Source organism: Lithobates pipiens, unplaced genomic scaffold (genome assembly GCF_037356315.1).
Source record: "Lithobates pipiens isolate NorthernLeopardFrog02 unplaced genomic scaffold, aLitPip1_a1.2 Scaffold_8, whole genome shotgun sequence".
In the NCBI taxonomy this organism is placed as follows: Eukaryota; Metazoa; Chordata; class Amphibia; order Anura; family Ranidae; genus Lithobates; species Lithobates pipiens.
Window position 1 is genome coordinate 489033908 of NW_027507903.1, and position 23632 is coordinate 489057539.

The following is a 23632-nucleotide window of genomic DNA, read 5'->3' on the forward strand; positions in this document are numbered from 1 at the left end:
TCCTTTTATATCGTAAAAAATAAAAATCGCAGAGGCAATCAAATACCATCAAAAGAAAGCTCTATTTCTGGGAAGAAAGGGACGCAAATTTTGTTTGGGTACAACATTGCATGACCGCGCAATTACCAGTTAAAGCAGTGCAGTGCAAATTTGTAAAAAGACCTCTGGTCCTTAGGCTGACAATTGGTCTGGGGCTGAAGTGGTTAAACAAAAGGTTTATTGAAAGAATGTGGCTATTGTAAGAACCATTGCAGATTGGCAAAAAAGGAAATGTTGATCTAGCCATATAATAATTAAAGGACAATTAAATCCAAGCACTATGAGAGGAGTGCCAAAAAATATATTGCAGAAAAATTGATATTTCAATGGAACCAGCCTTCCAAAACACCTTGGGGCTTTCTTATATGGTTGCAGAAAGAAAAATGCCCCAGGGATTGTCTGGGCATGGGAAGTAAAACCAGATCATCAGGGCAGGACTTACCATTGGGCTTGACTGGGCTCAAGCCCATGGGCCCCGCCGAGATACATAGCCGAGTGTACTCGGCTCTGCTCCGCTTACAGTCACGCCCAGTCCCGCCCTATGATGAACATAACACCGGGACTGGGCGTGACTGTGAGCCGAGCCGAGCCGAGTACATTCGGCTCCGCTCGGGACTGCAAGAGGACCCGAGAGCCACTGAAAGGACATATTCGGCGACCCATCGCAGTTTGCTACAGAAGTGACATTCCTTCTCCGCCATCTTTCTACACCCCACACTCGTCAACAGTAAGGATACACTAAGAAGGGGTAAAGCGGACATGTTGTTACACCCACCGGAGTTTTGCATTTTAGACGTATTTATAACATTAAAGTTAGTATATAGTGAAATACAGGACTTACAACTCCTTCTGACTACTTAGATGTTGAATTTTAAAAGCAGCAAACTTCTGTCAGATTAGCAAACCTGTGAGATGGGCAGGGTTACCGCTGCTTTTAAAATTCAAGATCTAAGTAGTCAGACGGAGTTATAAGTCCTGTATTTCACTATATAAATTGACTTTACTGTTATAAATACATGTAAAATGCCAAACTCCTGTGGTTGTAACAACGTGTCCACTTTACCCCTTCTTAGTGTATCCTTGCTGTGGACGAGTGTGGCGTGTACCAAGATGGCGGCAACGGAACGACACTTCCGTAGCAAACTGTGATGGGTCGCCGAATATGTTGTTACACCGCCAAGAGGACCCGAGAGCTGCCGAGATACACATGACTCTGTATCTCGGCGGCACCATTTTTAAGCTTCAAGACTGCAATGACAACGCTGCAAATGACACTGGACAAGGCTGTAGATGGATGGGCAAGGCTGCAGATGGACACTGATAAGGCTGCATTAATGGGCATTTAAATGTTTTTTCCTTAAACTTCCCTCCTAAAAGTTTTTTTTTCCTTAAAATTCCCTCCTAAACTTGGGGTGCTTGTTATACTCCGATAAATACGGTAATGTATGGAAGGTAGGGCCCGAAAGTGACTCAAGCCCAGGGGGCCCCCACCACCCTAAGTCCTGCCCTGCAGATCATACAAACTGTACAACATTTATTGAGAATACATATAAGCATAGACTGGTATACAAAGAGCAGGGCTCAAAATTTCAAGTCCTGAGCTACTAGCCAGGCCTCAAAGGTTACTCGCTGCCAGTGCCCCACTCAATGCCTACCCTACCCAACCCTGCCCCACCCCCAATTCTGCCCCTAGACATGCCCTCATAAATTATCATGATATGACACTTAAATGTTTTATGCAAAAATAAGTTACAAAAATATTCTAAATATAAATATTTACAACAACTTTATCAGTGCAGCCTCACCTGTGCCCCTCAATGGAGCCTCACTTGTGCCCACCATTGCAGCCACACTGTGCCCATTGCAGCTTTACTGTGCCCATTGCAGCCTCACTTTGCCCATTGCAGCCTCACTATGGCCATTGCAGTCCCACTGTGCCCATTTCAGTCTTACTGTGCCCATTGTAGCCACACTGTGCCCATTGCAGTCTTACTGTGCCCTTTGCAGTCCCACTGCCCATTTCAGCATTACTGCGCCCATTGCAGCCACACTGTGCCCACTGCAGCCTTGCCAGGGCAGAGGAATGGCTGGAGGAAGAGGAGAGCCGCGGGATAGCACGCTGTTACCGGCGCTGACATTATAACTGTCTCCGCTCTGCTCGACACAGCCAGGCCTCCTCCTGACCCCGTGTCTGTGATAGACAGAACACGTCGCAGCATTGGACCGGCGTTCTGTCTATCACAGACACAGGGGTCAGGAGGAGGCGGGGCTGTGTCAAGCAGAGCGGAGACAGTTATAATGTAAGCGCCGGTAACAGCATGCTATCCCGATTCCAGCGGCTCTCCTCTTCCTCCCCAGGGCGATCGCTGGGAGAACGACTCCCGATCAGCCCCGCCAGCGGTGCTCTCCCCTCCTCTCCAAGGCAGGCAACCCAGCTCGCAAGCCCTCATTTTCCACTCGCAAAATGCGAGTAGGCGAGTGGAAAATTTGATGGCTGCAAAGGGTAGACATAGCTAAAAATTGATATATGACACAAAAAACATATAAACAGCACAGCATTTTACTGACATACACATGGGGTCTAGACCTGTAGTCGACCAAAATGTGTTTGCAGTGTACCCAACATGTTTTAGATAGATGGTATAGCGTATATTTCCTTCTACAGCTGTATATCCAGAGTGTGAGACAGGACGTCTCACTGGCAATCTCCCGGCTCATGCAGCTTCCAGCTTCATCGCGTCCGGACGCAAAGACGTCAGATGTTGATGGAGCCGCCCACACAACAGATGGGTGACAAACAGTGGCAGAATGGAAATGCCCTAGTGCACAGGTGCGAGCTCGCAAAGTGGAGGGCCTGGGTTCGCACAGGACAGCACAAAAAATACAAAGTACTACTAAAATACTCTTTATTTTTTAGATGTAAAGGTAATGGCTGATACTTCCATTCTTCTTGCTCCACCGTACCTTATGATTGTACTTCTCTATTTGACCTGGTAGCATTGCATTGCCCGCCCCTTGATGCATCGAGGATGGTGTTCAACTCGCCACAGGGCCTTCCCTTTTATTATGGGTGCGCCTGAGCTGTGCGATCATGTGCTCTTCACTTTACGAGCTCATGCCTGCGCACTAGGGCATTTCCATTCTGCAACTGGTCGACGCCCACGTCTGACGCCATCCTGTCTGCTGGTGCGGCTACGCCGGACAAGCCGGGGAGATTGCCAGTGAGACGTCCTGTCTCACACTCTGGACATACAGCTGTATTGCCTAGGCAATCAATTTTATTGCCCTGCCAATCACCTGTTAAACTTTACTTCTTTTCATTGGATAATCCTGGTATGTTCTAGCATGGTACCCCCCCCCATACTTCCTTTATTAGTCAGGTAAGGTTGCAATTACTTCTGCTGCACAGCCCGAATGACACACATGACTTCTATCTCAGCAACACAGGATATAGAAACTCAGAGAGGTGAGCACCATCTTTGGATGTACCATGAACCAACCTTCCTCCCCCCTCTGTTTTGGTCGACTTCTCCCTATTAATGTGGGGGTTTGCCTCCAAGGGGTGTTATATGCCTTACTTATTTTGTCTTTACATTGAGTAATTTTTGGCTTTTTTACAAACAATATTTTTTCTTTTTTATGATAGGTTCATATGTCCAGGCCACAGGCCATTTTGGCTTAATCCCTGTGAGCATTGATGTGTTGTGCGCTGAGGCAAACGCTGCTGCCTTTTTCAACACATAGCCTTTGTACTATGTTGATGATATTTGTTTGAAACCACACAACACCGAATTAGGTGAGGCCCATTGCCCCCCCCCCCCCCCCCATATAGAATATCCTATGAATCCTGTGAGCAGGTGGTGGAGCGGAATAGGAAGTTTTCATCCTTGCCTTGTGTCACTCTATCTTGCTGTGCAATAAGACACGAACTATGTAATTAAGTACCCTTTGTAAACTGTTGGTGTCATGCCATGCCTATGAAGTGGTGAAGAAACAGCCATTGCATTTATACTATTATATCTATTCTGTATTATGCAGCATTTTGTTTTCTTTTTTGTTAATAGAATAAAACAGCATACCCCAGTTCAACCCCTGAAGAAGGAAATATACACTATACCAGCTACTATGAGCTACTAGCCAGGGCTCAAAGGTTACTCGCCACCAGTGCCCCACTCAATCCCTACCCTGCCCAACCCTGCCCCACCCCTAATTCCGCCCCTAGACACGCCCTCATAAATGAACTCATGAAACGACACTTAAATGTTTTATGCAAGCCCTCATTTTCCACTTGCAAAATGCGAGTATGCGAGTGGAAAATTTGAGGGCTGCACTATACCATCTATCCGAAACATGTTGGGTACACTGCAAACACATTTTGGTCAACTACAGGTCAGACCCTATTTGTATGTCAGTAAAACGCTGTTCTGTTTATATGTTTTTTGTGTCATATATCAATTTTTAGGTATCTCTACTCTTTGTATACCAGTCTATGCTTATATGTATTCTCAATAAATTGTGTACAGTTTTTATACCTTTGTATGATCTGGTTTTACTTCCCATGCCCACACAATCCCTGGGGCATTTCCCTTTTTGCAAATCTCTATATACGGGATGTGGCATGGGTTTTCAGCTTTGACTTTTAATAGAGGTTTCTCTTAATTAATTTTTTCTTTTATGATTGAGGCATATATGATTGCCTACATCTTATTGAGCATGGTGGTCATGTTATACTAATGTCTCATCAACTAACTAGTGTTTTTTTTTCTAATGTGATGTATAGTATATGATTTAATAAAATTTGTAAATTGTAATGGTTGTTTATATATTTTTCTATGTGCCTTAAAAAAAAAATAATAATATTATGCTTGTTTATTCAATGTTTAAGGGATAAGGCACGGTTTCATCAATCCAACCAGACTATTAATTTTATTTTCAGATTTTATGCTGTTTAGTGGTATTACTGGTAAGCGGACACTAAAAGTCTATATAGTTACATAGTTAGTCAGGTTGAAAAAAGACACAAGTCCATCCAGTTCAACCAAAAAAAAAAAAATAATAATAATAATAATATCATACAATCCCATATACCCAATTCTATACCCACAGTTGATCCAGAGGAAAGCAAAAAAACCCAGCAGAGCATGATCCAATTTGCTAAAATCTTGTAGTTATAATGTATTTTCATGTTTGGTAAGTTATAGAGAGCTGACATATTTCTCAACACTATGCAACATTCTGCTGAGTTGGGCAATGCAAAGTCATTTTAACTTCTTTATTTAACCACTTCAGCACCGGAAGATTTCACCTCTTTCATGACCAGGCCATTTTTTGCGATACAGCACTGTGTTGTTTTAACTGACAATTGCACATTCATGCGATGCTGTACCCAAACGAAATGTAGCTAATATTTTCCCCACAAACAGAGCTTTTTTTTTGGTGGTATTTGTTTACCTCTGCGGTTTTTATTTTTTGTGCTATTAACAAAGAAAAATACCGTCAATTTTGAAACAAAAAAAAAAAAACAATATTTTTTACTTTCTGCTATAAAACAGATCCAATAAAGAAAAATTAAAAATTGAATTTCTTCATCAATTTAGGCCAATATGTATTCTGCTGCATCTTTTTGGTAAAGAAATCCCAATAAGCGTATATTAATTGGTTTGCGCAAAAGTTATTACGTTTATAAACTATGGGATGTTTTTATGGCATTTTTATTTTTATTTTTACTACCGTGTTTCCGTGAAAAAAAAGAACTATCTCCATTTTCCAGGATGACTGCAATATAAGTCCTACCCAGAAAATAAGCCCTAGTTAAAGTCCTTGAAAAAACATGTAACCCACTCTGTAAAATGATTATATAATGTCCAATTTATGTCTTTATGTAACATTATTGTAGAAAATACCTTATTTACAGCACTGCTGGGCGCTCATGTGAACCGCCAGAGCTCTCCTCCTCTCCTCCTGGCTGACTTCAGCGGACCCTGCCTCTGATGTCAGCAGGGATCTTGGCACCTCCCTCAGGAGTGCTCGGAGTGGGAAAGAAGATCTCCGGTGGATCATGTGAGCTATAAATAAGGTGTTTTCTACAATGTTACTTAAAGACACACACTGGACATTATATAATCCATTTACAGAGCGGATTAAATTATTTTACAAGGACTTTAACTAAAGTTTATTTTGGGGATTACAAAGATGATGACTCCTGAGCTGACAGGGAAGGAGAGGTGGATAGAAGACAGGGGACAAATAAGACATTCCCTGAAAATAAGCTTTAATGCATTTTTTTGTAGCCAAAATTAATATAAGACTCGGTCTGATTTTCAGGGAAGCACAGTAGTAATGGCAGTGATCAGCGATTTTTAGCAGGACTGCAACATCATTGCGGACAAATTGAATACTAAGTGACACTTTTGAGGACTAGTGACACTAACACAGTGTTCAGTGCTAAAAAAAAATGCACTGTCACTGTATGAATGACACAGGCAGGGAAGGGGTTAACATCAGGGGCAATCAAACGGTTAAAGTGACTGTAAAGGTTTTTAAAAAAAATAAAAATAAATCACAAACATATCTATACTGACCTCCCCTGTGCAAGGGTTTTGCACAGAGCGGCCCTGATCCACCTTTTCTGGGGTCCCCCAGCTCCTGCTTCTATCAGTCTATCCAAGACCCGAGACAGCGGCTGGAGCTGCTGGGCTTGTGCTTGTCTCTGGAACTATCGGGTTCAGGTAAGAAAAAGGAGGCTCTGAGGGGCAGCTGCACCACAGAAGGTTTTTCAGCTTAATGCATAGAATGCATTAAGCTGAAAAACCTTGAGACTTTTCAACTCCTTTAAGTGTGCTCCTAGGGAGTGATTTCTAACTGTGTGGACTGGAGGAAGAGAGAGATCTGTATTCCTGATTATTAGGAACACAAGATCTCCATTTTCCCCTCTCACAAAAAAGGCAGTCTGCCTTGTTGTACAGGTACATTGTTTAATGCAGCTGGGCAGCCCTGCTGCAGTAAATGTGTGGTTGGCAGTCAGGGAGTGGTTAACCACCTACTGCCTGCGCTATAGCCAAATGATGGCTACAGCGTGAACTCACATTGTCGGGAGGGCATCCATGGGCGTCCTCCCATTATCACGCTTCCTGCATGCCCTATACGGAGCACATCGGCCCTTCTATCCTTCAGATTGCAGATCGGGATAAAGAGCCAATCACAGCAGCTCTTTACCATGTGACCAGCTGTGTCCAATCACAGCTGATCTCAGTGTGAACAGGATTTGCCAGTTATCAGTGTGTGAGGAGAGGAGAGCTGGCAACCGGCAAATCCACACATGGGACAACAACACTGATAATCAGGGCACTGATCATCAGTGGTCTGATTATCAGTGCTGCCCTGCCAATCAGTGGACATCAGTGCTGCCTGTCAGTGTCCATCAGTGATGCCTATCAGTGGCCAACAGTGCCACATATCAGTGTGGCCTCATAAGTGCCACCTTATCAGTGCCCAAACTGGGCGGTACTAGATCCCCCGCCATACTAACCCTCACAGCAAGGTGGAGGAGGCATTCAGCACCATGGGGGAGGGGGGAGAATGAGATGACCAAAAGGTAAATCAGCAGACAAATCTTATTTGTTAAAGGCAAAATACAGTATCTCACAAAAGTGAGTACACCCCTCACATTTTTGTAAATATTTAATTATATCTTTTCATGTGACAACACTGAGGAAATTACACTTTGCTACAATGTAGTGAGTGAATTTGCTGTCCCCTCAAAATAACTCAACAAACAGCCATTAATGTCTAAACCGTTGGCAACAAAAGTGAGTACACCCCTAAGTGAAAATGTCCAAAGTGTCAAAATTTTGCATGTCCTCTTATTTTCCAGCACCGCATTAACCCTCTTGAACATGGAGTTCCCTGGAGCTTCACAGGTTGCCAATGGAGTCCTCTTCCACCCCTCCATGACAACATTACAGAGCTGGTGGATGTTAGAGACCTTGCGCTCCTCCACCTTCTGATTGAGGATGCCCCACAGATGCTCAATAGGTTTTAGGTCTGGAGACTTGCTTGGCCAGTCCATCACCTTTACCCTCAGCTTCTTTAGCAAGGCAGGGGCCGTCTTGGAGGTATGTTTGGGGTTGTTATTATGTTGGAATACTGCCCTCTAGGGAAGGGATCATGCTCTGCTTCAGTATGTCACAGTACATGTTGCCATTCATTCAATTTTCAGCAAAAATTACCAGATGATTAGGAGATGAATGAACATATAGGGGGCGAATCACTTCCAGTACATCATGTGACCAGCACATGCATTTGAGTCACCTAATATAGACCAAGCTTCAGGATCATCCATTGGTTCCAGTACCAAGCTCACATGTTGTCCAAGGATGCAAACCAAAGGCCTCTCTGAATCATCCCTCTGGTCCATAATTCTTTTAACCCCCTATTGTCCAGAGCACTCCTCACACAGGGTCCTGTGATTTGTCATAGTCCTGGTTAGGGCTCAGGGAATCTAACCGAACGCCCAGGGGCCATGTCAAATGGAGTCTGGGATGCATGGCAAATGGGGGAAGGGGTCTTCTCTCACCAATAGAATGGTGATTCCAGTGTGCTGGCCACCAACCGCTTCTTAGCCAACCAGGTTTGCACTGTTACTCATTCCTTGACCTCAATAAAGACTGGCTGGAACAATAAGAGATAGGTATTAAAGTTTTGTAACACTGCTGAAAGTTTTGAAAATTGGGATTTCAAAAGGGCTTGGGCACCTGCAAGAAATCCCAAACAACCTAGGTGTAAATAGCTGTGTGCTACTTTTCTAGTTCATCAGTCAAGACTCTGAGACGTAAAGGAAGTCTACCATGTGCTCCATTTTAAGGAATACATTGAGAATCCTCAGCAGCCAGGTTAAACCATGACCTCTTCCCTCTCCCTGGGACAATTAGGGCTGCAGTTCCTGTAGAAGGGGTACAGGTGGGCCGCAGTCTTTAGGACAAGCCTTGGCCAAGCCACTATTTGCATTCCCATAAACAGGAAAAGATAAGTTACCAGCCCGATTCCAGACTCCAACCAGGACAGCCTTGAACCCAGTCTCAACGGAGGAAGAATCTCAGCCCTGCAGCTCAGAGACTTCCTCAGACACCTCCACAAACTCTGGCACTGGCTCCATCTCAAAGATCAGCAGTGGGATTGGGATGGAAGTCCCCATCAGGATTGCTCTCCTCCAGGAGGGACAGGCACCACATAGTAAATTGATGAACTGTTCCATACATGAGAGGAGTGGTACTGTGGTGCTACTTACAGTAGAGACATGCTACCTATTGCTATTCACTGGTCTTCATAACTTCCCCCAAGCTCCAGGGGGAGCTTTCCTGCTAAGAGGAATGACTCACTTCTCTCATTGCCAACATCCCAAGACCACTTAGATTGACTTCTCTGACATCCCAAGACCACCCGGATTGAGTCCTCCCATCCACCCATCCCTAATATAGGCAGAGGGCTGGACCAATCCTAATGACACACCTCCAAAGGGGAGTGGCTAGAGTTAAAGAAGAATACTAATTTAAGCGCTGCCTACAAACAGTTTGTAGTAAATTGTTGTAAATAACTAAAAATCTCTTAAGGGTCCATTCACATGGATTCAGTTTTACTTATTGGCATTGCAGTGTTTTCTTTTGATTTTACATCTTACTTCAGCCATAGCTCCTTCCACCAACATCCTCTGCAAGCCACAGCAACACGAATGGCATATAACGACCAGAAAACAAATAATAGTGCTCACTGTTTAAATTATTTATTCAAACCAAAGGGATAAAAACACTCACATAATAAGGTAGACACCAGCTTTACTCATGTAAACACTCCAGCTTACCCTCCTCCTTCAAATGTGCAACATGATGGCATCATTGGCAGGTACCACTCCTAAACGGTTATGCCCCAAATAGAGCTTCCTACTATTTTTGTTGGGCTATTCCTTTATTTAATTAATTATATGATGTGTTTGGACTTTTGTCACATCTGCCTCTGAATATGGGGTGAAGCTGACTAATTGGGGATTTCTAGGAATCACATAATGTATGTTTTGTCATAGTAATTATGACTTGAGCACATGGTTTAATTGTTTGGGTACAGTATTTTATTCATTACATTATTTTATGCACATAGAGCACATTTTACATGTATTGTCCTTTATCTCTGTGAATGCATATAAGGTGCATTAAATAATGTCTGAAGTGCAGAGGGGCGAGTGGCCCCAAAACAGGAACCCCAGCCAAAGCTTTTTTTTGGTTAGATCTACTTTCAAAAGTTTTATTGCAGGGGAAAGAGGGCTTCTTTTGGCCAAAAGTTTGAAGAAAACTTGAGTGTACATATGCTCTGAGTATATGTAAAATTGTACCTGATGCTTTACCTTCTTGGGAAAAGTCTATGTTCACTTTAAAGAATAAGTATTGTCACAGCGTAAACAAACCTTGTCACATTGTAGAAATCCTCCAGGTGACCAAGTGCATGTAGCATTTGGTTATTTCCTGATCCTTTCTGTGGTTGCTGAGCAGCATGGTCAGACAGCTGGTCCACTCCCACCCCCCCTGTTGAATGACCACAAGGCTTACAAGGAGAGAAATACATAATTAAGTTTGATGGACAGTATTGGTCTCTGGCAGCAGCAGCATGCTGGAGACCAGCGCTGTCATTTTGCACAGCAGGGGGAGGGGGTCAGCTAGTATTTCAATGTAAGCACTCACAATAGCGATGGATCTGTAAGCTCCAACATGGCTGTGTGATCTCTCTGCTTGCTGTGTGAATCAGCAAATCAATCACACAATTTTTTTGAAAATTTATTTTTATTCGTTTTTGCATTGTACAAAAAGAGAAATAAAATAAAAAACACACCTTGCCATGCGGGGTGGGAATCATAAACAACATAACATAGCATCCCCCCCCCCCCCTCCCAATCCAGGTTCACCACCTTGTGGGCAAATCCACCCTCTCAGATGCAAGGTCCCCAGAACAATATAACAACAGAACACATACCAACATCATATTAAAGACAGTAATATAGCTAATGTACAGTGCTCATAGTAATGAGTCTGGCAGTCATCTCTACATACATCCATTGTAACAGCAGTCAGTCCCCAAATAATCCCAGTGAGGGTGCAGGAACAACAAAGCCCTATACTCCAATATCCAGGCTTAGGCAGACCTCTCCTTCCAGTTCAATGAAGTCTATATAGTCCTTAGACTACAGAAAGAGCACTGTCCAACCAAATCTTCCAAAATTTGTCAAACTTCTTTGGACATCCTCTACTTAGGTATGTTGCTCTATAGAACAGAATCACTCTGTTTACAAGCCCTTTCCAGTATGACAGTGAGGGCGTCAGTCTCGCTCATGTGCACTGGTGCCACCACTAATGGCATCAGCGTTAGAAGCGGCACGCTCAGTGTGCCTGCGCCCAATGTCTACGGCACATGCGCCATGGACATCGCTGCGGCTATTTCTGCAAATATCTCCTAAACCTTTTAGGTTTGGGAGATATTTCTTGCACCTACAGGTAAGCCTTAATCTAGGCTTATCTGTAGGTTAAAGTGGTTGTAAAGGGTTTACAACCACTTTAAGTGAGTGCAGGCAATGCTCCACATATCGTCCCACTCTTCTCCACCCAACCTGGGACTTCTTCCACCCACTGCTCCCTACATTTGATCACTGAAGGAGGCGAGACAGGAAACAGCCCCTTATATAATTTTTTCATGGAGTCATCCAAGAGAACATTCTCCAAAGCATTCCATTTGTAAAAAAACGATCAACACACTAATTTACCAAGTTTGCTTCTTTTTTTTTTTTTTTTTTAGATCAGAGTCCCCTATATCTGCTCCTCTTTAGAGACAAACTGTTAGTCTCCAAGGGGGGTGCTGATACAAGGGGGCTGTGATATAATGGGGAGGGGGGGATTTAAGGACACTCTGATCTATTATTGGTCTCTAAGGCAGGTGCTGATATGAGGAGAGTTCCCCTAATCTACTAAGGGGGGGTGCTGATTTAAAGGGCGGTCTCTAAGGGGGGTGCTGACTTCTGATCTAATTGGTCACTAGCATTCAGCACCCCACCCCCTCACAGACTCCCCCATTAGCTCTGGATCCCCTTATATCAGCCCCCCCTTTAGAGACCTCTATTAGATTAGGGAACCCCCCCCATCAGTGTCCCCTGTTCCTAAGGACCCCCACTGAATTGCCTTACTGGGAGCCGTTTCGAGACAAAGTGTGGGAGATGGAGTTTGGAGGTGGAGCGGTACTGTAGTGCTATTTTCTTTCCTCTGTGCGAGGGGGCCTGGGGAGAAGGCAAAGTAGAGGCAGGTGCTGCACCGCTGTGCCAAGTGTGACGGCAAGACACAGGAATTAAGACACATCCAAACTGCTGCACTCACAGGGTCGCTGTTAGGGGGTGGGGGCCCCATGATTCCTAAGGGGGGAAAGAGGTGGGGGGAGGGAGGTGAGAGGGAAAGTGAGAGAGGAGGACGAGGGAAAGATTGGGGGTGAGGGGAGAGAGAGGGGGTGAGAGAGGGGGTGGGGGAGGTGAGAGAGAGTGGGGCATGAGAGAAAGGTGGCTGACAGAGAGGGAGGGGCTGACAGAGGGAGGGGGGCTGACAGAGAGAGGGGGGCTGACAGAGAGAGGGGGGCTGACAGAGAGGGGGTGGCTAAGAGAGGGGGGTGGCTGAAACAGGAGGGCTGAGAGAGTGGGAGCTGACAGAGAGGGGATGAGGGGGGAGATGACAGAGAGACCTCAGGAGACAGTCACACAGTGTGGGCCAGGCAGCAGGATGGGACTCCGGGAGCAAGCGGCTGTGCATTTGCCGACTGTGATCACCCACAAGCCAAGGCCAGCCCTGCCTCCACAAGGGACCAGCTCGGCTGGGCCAATCACTGCCCGCACATGATCGGCCAATCACAGTGCACCCACCACTGAGCTTGGATAACTGGGCTGGCTCAGAGAGGGTGGTCGGACTCGCAGAGCCATAGCTACCCCTCACCAACACACTATGCCACTGGTAACAGGATGGTTGACTGGAGGTATGTGTGTCCGGGTATCAGGCAGACTGACACCTAGACACATCTCAAAACCAGACAGGTCACAACCCTAGTGGATGTCCCGCGCACACGCCCAGGATCGGCCCTGCAGCCAGGATATCGCGCGGCACTTGCGGGTGTCAGGGACCCGCAGCCAAAATGCGGGAGACTTCCGCACCTCACAGGAGACTTGTGATGTCTGATCATCATGATCTATCAGCTGACATATTAATCACACAGCCCCGCTGGTGTTGACAGATCCACCGCTATTGTGAGCTCAGTGACAAAGCACTGTGGATGTAGCAAGCTCAGATGCCATCGCTGCTATGTTCTGTGGGATTAAAAAGAAAGTGCCAGTCTTCCTTGTCCTTATTATATTTTACACAGTGGGAATCTGGAAGAACGGATCGTAGCGATGGTGCTGGCTGCAATTTCCCCAATTTCCCCAATGACAGCACTGATCTGAAATGGAACCAAGTGATATGTGCACTTTGTTTCCTTAGGGATTTAACAAGTTTTTTTTTATGCTGTGACTATACTTCTATTTTGAAGAAGTCCCTTGGTCACAGTGTACACTATATTTTATAACATCAGCATTGTAATAACAATACAAACAATAGTTATTTTGACAATACAATATAAGCTTACTTGAAAAATCTCCTGAGTTATTCTGTCTGTTGGCAATCTCTTTCCACAACTTCCTGGATTCCATGCATGCTTTGCAGCTTCTTCTCTGCTGTTTATGTTCAATTTCTAAGGACTACATATCCCATGGTACCTTGCTGCCTGCAAGCATTGATTGCTGTACGGACTCTGCCTTCTGAAACTCCTCCTCTCAGCACCTCTGTAATTCATAAAGCAGGCCCTGTGACATGTGTGACACAGCAGTGCCTACTCACAGGGCATAATGAACATGTGTTATAGATTTCAAATAAGTATTTGTGTGGGGATCTTCATAAAGTAAGTTTACAAATGTCTGTAGATTGTTCAGATTTAACGCCCTTGCACACAGGCATGTGCAAAAAAAAACATATTCTATTCTTTGCATATGTCCATATGCTGTAGTCATGTTTACGATAGCACCACCGTATACACAAGTACAGTGGTACACAACCTTTCATGTCAATCACAGGTTGTACGCTGTGGCCATGTGAAGGATATATGCCAGGAATTACACTGAATGGACTCAGCTGGTCCCTGTGCAACAGCTCTGAAAATAATTGAACAACAATGTGGAAATAAACTGTATCTATAGTACCTAGTGCGCTAGATGTTAGGTAAATTTAGTTGGATCCTCTGCAGACAGAGGAGCAGGGGTTGTTAGAAGCCTTCCTTAATCTAATATCTAATATTTACCAATTAACATTACTAACATATGTATGAATGCGTTAGATCTTTATTATTGTTATAATTGAGTTATATATATATTTATCTCTTCTATATTTAAAAAAGTAAAAAAAAATGATTTTACAGTCTAAACATTCCTTTTGGAGAGCTTACTATGTTACTACAGAAAAAATTGAAGAGAGCACACCACTCCCTCATAAGGTGGTGGGATTTTTAAGGATGTGTTAAAAACTGTCACGAGGTAAGCACAACAACAAAATAATAGTCATAAAATTATTAAATTTATTAGAAAGATTAATAAGTTTAAAAGTTACAATAATGACATTTACAATAATCAATATGACAGTAACATTTATTCACAACTATCTGATCATGATTGATACTCGATACACAGGATAAAGCAGATGCTTGTATATGCAGATAACTGACACGTTTCGCAGACTTCTTATCTGATTCTTCAAGGCAGCTTGGCATGCATCTATAACATTATGTGGATTATAAGAGATACTGTTAATACCAATAACAATTTATTTTATTCATATTCATAAAAAATTATACAATGAGTATAGGTGCTCACCAAACTTGTGGTATTGATACCTCAGCGATCGCAGCACCAAGAGAGAGCGGAGATGATACACCCTACAATAATGGGGCAGTGGAGCCAGATTTATCAGGCTGATCTGATGGACGTTGGACCATATAAAGAGCTCAGTATAAAAAGTCTGATGATCGCCTAGAAATGCCAAACAAAATTTGTTCAAGAAAAAAACTATATATATATATACATCACCGCAGTGTGCATCTCGACGGTCCAGCTATGTAAGTGCTATGTTTAAATATAGGATTCCAAACGGAAGTGAATGAACCCGGAAACGGCTCACTGACCTCCCTTCCGGTGTGGGTGCCCCTGCAAGTGCACATGCGCGAAGTTCACAGTCACGTGTTACACGATGAATCCGGGATACAGAGCGCAGGCGCAAACCACCCAATAGATGTAATAAGTGGATGGATAATGAGGAGAAGAGACCTCCCCATCCACCAGAGGCACCCGAACGTCCAAACAATAACCTATACAAGCAGGAGGGACCAAAACCGCTCTTAACAATGAAACATATATAGTTACATAGTTACTAAGGTTGAATAAAGACACCAGTCCATCCAGGGTGAGTGTCCACAATTGTCCCTATCCCTGTACATCGCACATTCACATCAGTCCCTACCCTCAAGGAGCCCACAATCCAAGGTCCCCATTCATATACTAGGGCCAATTTGGGACAGAAGCCAATTAACCCACCTGCATGTCTTTGGAGTGTGGGAGAAAGATGGAGCACCCAGAGGAAACCCAGGCAGGCACAGGGAGAACATGCAAACTCCAGGCAGGTAGTGTCATGGTTGGGATTTGAACCAGCGACCCTTTTTACTGCTAGGGGAGAGTGCTAACCACTACACCACTGTGCCACCCTCATATGGTTGCGATGTACCAGCCATCAAGTTAATAATGCATAGTTTGAAATTTCTCAATGAAAATTACCAGAAAATAATAACAACAAAAACAGAAAACATTAAAAGTGTTATGAATTGGGTATGTAACGTATGTTACTAATTTAGGAAGCATGAGCTGGTTCTCTTATCTTCTCTCATCACAAATGGGATAAGGTTTCACATTTTCTTAAATGCGGAGGTTTGAGTATGTTTGTTTGATTTAAGAGTATACATTCTTTATACTGTAATATTTCTTGATTAAGATATTAATAAGAACTAGGGCTTTTCAATGAATATATACATATATTGATTTATGTAACATTATTTGATTTAGATGATAGATAAAGTTATATTGTATAAGGTATATGATTGTACACATGGATCTTGCCCCTTCCACCAGGTTCTTATGGAATGCCAATGCATAAAGACACTGACGTGAAAGGAGGAGGTGGTCGAATTGCAGTCCGCATTTATTGAAAGTTTGCTCAATGCATATGTCTCTAGAGAATGTGGGATTATAAGACGAATCCAGCCCATTTTAGGAGGAGAGAGGGGGGGTCTGGATTTAGGAAAAAGGAGTTTAACAAAGACTTGGGAGCTAAGACTGCTATACACAAGGGAAGCTTCCATTAGCTTCTTACACAAACACACATCTGATTATATACACAATCTTCATTTCAAGAATAGAACTACATTATTGATATTATTTTTACATTCTCTGTTTTAATATTGCTCTTGTACTATTTTTACAATTTTATTATTAAATCCATTTTTGGGTTTTTGCATAAGAACTGAAAAGGACTTTCTTGGGACTCTTCTCATCAATATAAGTTACATAATATCGAGAGAATATTTTTATATTCTACAGTGGCACGCCAGCCAGTTTTGCTTTGTCCAAATACCGAACGTTTTTGAATTATTTCTCTTTCTGCTTGAAGAGAGGGAAGGCGGCTGAATTGTCAGCAAACTAAGTCAAGCTTTCAGGAGAAACCTAGAATCAGAATTGGTGAGACCTTTGCGCACATGCAAGAAAGCCCTATTTCTCGATGATGTCATTTCCCGCCAAGAGAGGGAACGAGTGTTACATGAAGAAATTCTGTCCTAATTTGGTAAGTGATGAATTTTATTGATGAACTATCTAGAGAGAGCAAATTAGAATTCAAAAACCTGTCAAAATTTGTTAAGGCTGAGGAATTGTGGTGATACATGTTTAATGAATGCTTACAGGCAAATTTAAAGATTCAAAATGTCCTCTTAAGAGATTCAGCAAACAGGTTAGAAATGTAATGAAGTTAGTTAAAGTTTTCAACGCAAGGATATTAGAAGTTCCTATTAGGAATGTTGCTCGTACAGAAGAGAAGACAGAGACACAGCAGGATAATAGTATATGTGCTAATTGTCTGATTTTGACTGAGCAAATAGATGACTTGCAAAGCGCAATTCAAATAAAAGATATTCAGTTGTCTGAATTACAGAATAATGTAAGAAGGATTTGTGTAAATTCTAAAGCAGAGTCAAACAAGAGTTCAGAGCTTAACAATAGTTCAGACTCTAAACAGAAGTCTTTTGAACCAGACATGTGGTCTATAAAAATTCATTCACAGGACAAGGACCATGAAGTTTTGCTTAAAAGAAAATGAATGGATAAAGCTACAGAACTAAAATTTTTGATCAGTTCATGAAAATAGTGATTCCACCTTATGATGAAAATAAAGCCTCGTACACACAATCAGATTGTGTGGCAGACAAAGTGCCAGACTTTTGTCCGAAGGGTGTGTGCCGTGAACTTGTCTTGCATTCAAACGGTACACAATTGTCGGCCAACAAACATGAACATAGTGACGTACTACGTGGAATTTCAGCTCTTGAGCGCCACCCTTCGGGCACCTGCTGCTAATTTCGTGTTTGGGGAGCATTGATTCCGAGCATGCGTGTTTGTACTTTGGACTTTTTTGTGATAGACTTGTGTACACACAATACTAAAATCTCTCAACAGACCGCTGTCCATCGAAAAATTTTCTAGCTTGCCATTCAACATTTGTCGGCAGAAAGTTGGCCAACAATTGTCTGATGGAGCGTACTAACAGTCGGATTTTAGGCAGTCTGTCATCACACAATTCCCTGCCGAAAATCCGATCGTGTGTACGAGGCTTAAGAATGTTTTGGATAGTGCAGAAAATGTTGAATTCAATTCAGAAAGATTTAACCTAAATGAAGAAAATAAAAATATTAGTTTTAATATATGGTTGCCATGTAATTATATTCAACAGTTCAAACCACTAATAGTAACGGATGATAGATAAACAATCAATCAGTTTTTATAGAGGAGAAAAAGATCCTACTACAGTACAGAGATACTTGATTGTTTCAATTGATGATGATCCATTTATTTTTATGAGGAAGTTTGAAAAGGCATATAGAATTGTTTTGGGAATTGTACAAGATTTTACTCCAACTGCTATGATTACTATTTCCGTAAGGAAATTTACCTTTTTAGACCCAGCTTCTGTTGTGTTGGCTACTCAGAAACAAAGTTTACAAGAAGCTTTAGAGATTATTGATACAGTCTGAAGGCAGATTAAACTGACCAAACAAAAGCAAGATGGCGATCAGAGAGTTGCCATGTGTATTGCCACATCCAATCATGATGAGATACATGTCGCAGGCAGAACTAAAGTTTCAGAGCAGACAGGAAATGCCATTTGCTTCTATTGTAAGACTTTTGGGCATTTTCAGAGAGAGTTTTTAAAATGTAAATTAGATTCACAAAGAAAAATTTTGCAGTTATAAAATGAGAAAACTTCTGAGCAATCTATTCATCCTTGTCCAGACAATAGGTTGATTGAAATGCCTTATGCCTCAGAAGTCAAACAGATCAGTACACTGACTGTTAATGATAGTTCAATCAATATGACAAACAATGCTGTCACTAACAGAGATGGTTTACTTCTATTGCCAAAATCAGGATGAAGTTTTGACTCCTCCAACATTAAATTATATTGCTCCAATATTATTGGATGAAAGTGGAAGACCATATGTTCAAGGTCTATTGAATGGTAGGAAAATGAAATGGTTAATAGATTTAGGAGCTTTAACTAAACACAGATTACTTGTGAATGCTAATCCTTCAAGATACAACTTAATTGGTTTTAGTGGAAAAGAAAATGCAGTTGCCACTAAAGTCTCTAATGTGACTTTTGAGATTCCAGGACTTTTGAAAACTAGCATTGACATCTGGTGTTGTCAAGGTGCAGAGAATATTCTTGGCTTGGATGTGATTAGTAAACTAAATTGGATTATTGATTTAAAGTGGTTGTAAACCCTTACAGACCACTTTGACCTACAGGTAAGCCTAGATTAAGGCGTACCTGTAGGTCCAATAAATATCTCCTAAACCTACACGGTTTAGGAGATATTTGCAAAAGACAGGCACTGCTGTCTATAGTGCCGTAGACAGCTGCACCCAGGCGCATTGAGCATGCCGCTGCTAACGGCAATCATGCCATTAGTGGCGGCTCCCGCGTGCTTGCGCAGGGGTGACGTAATCGCGGCTCTGGCCAGTCACAGTGCCGAAGCCACAATACCCGGAAGTCACTACGGTTATCATGGTGGCGTCGGAGGAGGACAACGAGGTTCGATTCGGGGGCTTCCATCTCAGGTAAGTTATTCATAATGAGCTAGTATGCTATGCATACTAGCTCATTATGCCTTTGCCTTGCAGGGTCTATTTTTATTTATTTTTTAAGTTGGGCTTTACTTCCTCTTTAAGTAATTCTACTATATGGAAAGATTAATCTAGGCCCAAATCTATGTTAATTGATCCTTCTATGTACAGTAATGTTGGAAGTATTTGTACAGCATTCGCTGACATGTCTCGTACAGGATCTCATATTGGAACAATTGGTTTGATCACATAAAAATCTTTGGAGTCAGACCAAAAATGATACAGGCTTGTTTAAAGATATTGAAGTAGATATTGAAGGTAGAGACGCTAAACACCAAATTAAATATATGTTGCCACAAGAATCAATAGGTCCAGTTTCTGCTATTATACAAGAGTTTTTACAACAAGGAATACTAACCACTTGCCGACAGGTTCACGCCGATATACGTTGGCAAAATTGAACCGGTGCACAAAATCATGTATTGGTACGTCGGCCCTTTAAGAGCCACCAGAGGGCAGACACCGCCGGAGGCACGCGTGCCTGCTGCATGTCAGCGGACCCGATGCACGTGACCAGCGGGCGCAATCGCACGTGGCTGACACGGGGATTTGTGTGTGTAGACACACAAATCCCTGTGCTGTCAGAGGAGAGGAGATATGTCGTTTGTTGCTAGTAAGTAGGAACAGTGAAATGTCTCCTCTCCTACTCAGCCCTTCGCCCATACAGTTAGAACACCGTGAGGGAACACACATTTAACCCCTTGATTGTCCCCTGGTGTTAACCCCCTCCCTACCAGTGACATTTACACAGAAATTGGTGCATTTTTATAGCACTGATTGCTGTATAAATACCAATGGTCCCAAAAATGTGTCAAAAGTGTCCGTTCTGTTCGATCCGATCCGATCTGTCTGCTGCAATTTCGCTATCCCGATAAAAAAAGCAGATCGCTACCATTATTAGTAAAAAAAAAAAAATGCCATAAATCTTTCCCATAGTTTGCAGATGCTATAACTTTTTCGCAAACTAATCAATATGCGCTTATTGAGATTTTTTTTCTTGCCAAAAATATGTAGAAAAATACATATTGACCTAAACTGACAAAGATATTTGTTTTTTAAAAACATTTTTGAGGATATTTATTATAGCAAGGTAGCATTCCTTCATATGCAAATTAGTCATAGACAGAGACAATTATCACAGGAAAAAGTTAGAACCATTTCTCCAATTCCAGCAACTCAAAAGGCAATACATACATTTTTGAGCAAAGTAAATGCAGAGAGTTTGTAGAGAAATGTAATGATAAAATTAACCACTTGCTTACTGGACACTTAAACCCCATTCCTGCCCAGACCTGTTTTCAGCGCTCTTACATTTTGAATGACAGTTGCCCGGTCATGCAACGCTATACCCAAAGTACATTTTTATCATTCATTTTACACAAATAGAGCTTTCTTTTGGTGGTATTTTATCACTGCTGGGTTTTTATTTTTTTTGCTAAAAAAAATGTAAAAAAGACGGAAAATAGTTTCATAGTTTGTTATAAAATGAACTGATGGGCACTGAGAGGTGGCACTGATGGGTAGCACTTATGGGCACTGATAGGTGGCCCTGATAGGTGGCACTGATGATCACTGATGGGTGGAACTGATGGGCACTGGTAGGCACTGGTAGATGACACTGATAGGCGGCATTGATCAGTGGCACTGATGATGAGGCACTGATGGGCATTGATTGGCAGTACTGGTGGGCATTGATAGGTGGTACTGGTAGGTGGCACTGGTGGGTACTGATGGTGAGTACTGATGGGTGGCATTGGCAGGTGGCACTGGTGGGTACAGATGAGGCAGCTGTGGCTCTCTGTGTGAGGGACCGATGTCCCTCTGACAGAAGCCAGTGATCAGCTTTTTTTCAGCTTGAGGAGAAAAAAACCCTGATTACTGATCTTCTGTTTACATCAAGTGATCCGCTGTCATTGGCTGACAGCTGATCACCTGGTTAGGGGCCGGGATCAGGCCCTTAGTCTGATCTGTGATTAGCCAAATCTCATAGACTCAGTGATCACAGGGGGCGGGCAGGCAGCTCATGCATGGGAGGACGTTATATGGTGGCCTCCCGGCAAATAAGGCCTGTGCTGTAGCTGTCATTTGGCTATAGCGTGGGTGTGAGAAGGTTAAACCACTATTTGATCTTTTGAGACAAAGAGATGTTGTGTTTGATCAATGAGGTCAAACCCAGACAGATGCCTTTGAAATGTTGAAAAGGGATCTTCAGAATGCTCCTTTTTTAAATACTGTTGAATTTTGTTCTTCTATTCCCTTTGTATTGAAAACTGATGTATCTGATAATTCGGTCTCAGTGACTTTGTCTCCATTAAAAGAAGATGATCAGAAAATAACAGGTTCTTCTATAGAGGTTTGACAAATATGGAGAAGACCTTTGATGCACATATTAAGCAATTGTTAGGTTCAGTAGTAAGTGACGCAAAGTTCAGGGGTCAGGTGTAAGTGACGCAGAATTCAGAGTAGGTGATGTAGAGGTTGGTAGTAGATGATTTAGAGCTGAGGGGTCAGTAAATGACACATACACACAAACATATATATGTATATTTTTTTTCAACAAAGTTCCCAGAAGCTCAACAGTAATTCCACAAACTGTCACCTGATTGTGGTTTTCTCAATCACAGTGAAATCCCTTCTTTCTGAGATTGGTAGTGGCAACCAAGCGAGTCATCTTACGCCAGATGGTGGGTGGGGCTAGTGGCCAATAACAGTCCTCTCCCTCCTGGAAACAGAGACCGCCCCCCTAGCAGAAGTTCACCCAATCTCTTCTCCATCACAACAGCTGACGATCGCAGCTACAAAAAAGTCAGATAACCAATGCTTTCCATTGTTTTACAATGTGTGGGGGCACAGTGCCTTCACCCCTGTGCAGGTGCGGCGTGGGGAATTGTGAGATTGGAATGCATTAGTGTCTCACTGACACTTCCCTGCACTGCTCTGCTGTTGGGAAGGGAGGCTTTGTGTGCTGCTTCCAGCACTAGTGCCGGGGGTTGCCTACCCCTGGTATAGGCTACTAAAATATAGCAATACAAGTTAATTAGAAATGTTATTATCAAAATATGTCTTTCATGTCATGATAAAAATTCTAGGATTGTGATATGTAAAATGAATAATCAAATGAAGGTATATCTTAACCAATGAAATAGCATCAAAGCCAAAATAATGATACTGCTTTTTTTGTTACAGGAAAATACTTACGAGTCACCAATAGCAAAGAAATCTAATATTTCTAGACCTTCCAGATGAAAACAAACCCTTGAAGCTTAAGAATATCTATTCTGGGAGAAGATTTGACACAAGAGTTTCATTTGTCATAATTATTGTCTTTTCGTGTTCAATAAAGTTTTTTTCAACTTGGCCTACATTACAGTTGATGATATCAGGATCCACACCATATCAATTGGATTTTTGGCGAATGGCGCAGCTGAGACATTTTCTTAACACCTTAACTTCTTTAAGTGGTTATGTGGTGTCATCTTCTGAACGCGGCTAAATCATGTATTCCACTTACCTGGAAGCAGACACAACCTCCATCGGTAGGAATGTGGCTTAAAAGGGTAGAGGAATTGAATCGTGTAGAAGATCTGGTTTGGACATATCTGAAAACATGGTCTTTATGGAATCTTTTATTAACACAGAGGAGGGAAGAACCCTCATAGATGTGAATTCTAATAATTGAAAAATAAAGATGCTGTTTTCAAGTTCCCTGAATGGGACTGTTTATTTGAGAGAAGGACAAACAAGGGCAGGCAGGAGGGGGACGAGATGAGATGATCTGAGTTGGATTTTCTTTCGCTTTTTAAGAAAAAATGTATTATTATTTGTGTATTTGTTTTTGTTATATTTTTTGGTTTGATATTTATGAATATATTTAAGGAGACCCCCCCCCCCCCCCCCCCGAGACACTTTTAAGGGGAGATAGTTGTTTTTGATGCATTGTGTTGATAGATTTTTATGTTTTGGGGAAAATTAATTTTGTAAAATGTATTCCTTGCT

The 23632-nt window shown here is 42.4% G+C and overlaps 1 long non-coding RNA gene across 1 annotated transcript in view; it reads left to right on the forward strand.

Moving 5' to 3' along the window:
* The window catches only part of LOC143960428 (uncharacterized), a 59392-nt gene extending 36045 nt beyond the window's left edge, over positions 1–23347 (forward strand). Inside the window, exons 2-3 of the long non-coding RNA XR_013270312.1 lie at positions 16851–17021; positions 22823–23347. This is a non-coding gene — a long non-coding RNA (uncharacterized LOC143960428). The remainder of the gene's footprint in view (positions 1–16850; positions 17022–22822) is intronic.
* Positions 23348–23632: the final 285 nt, after the last annotated feature.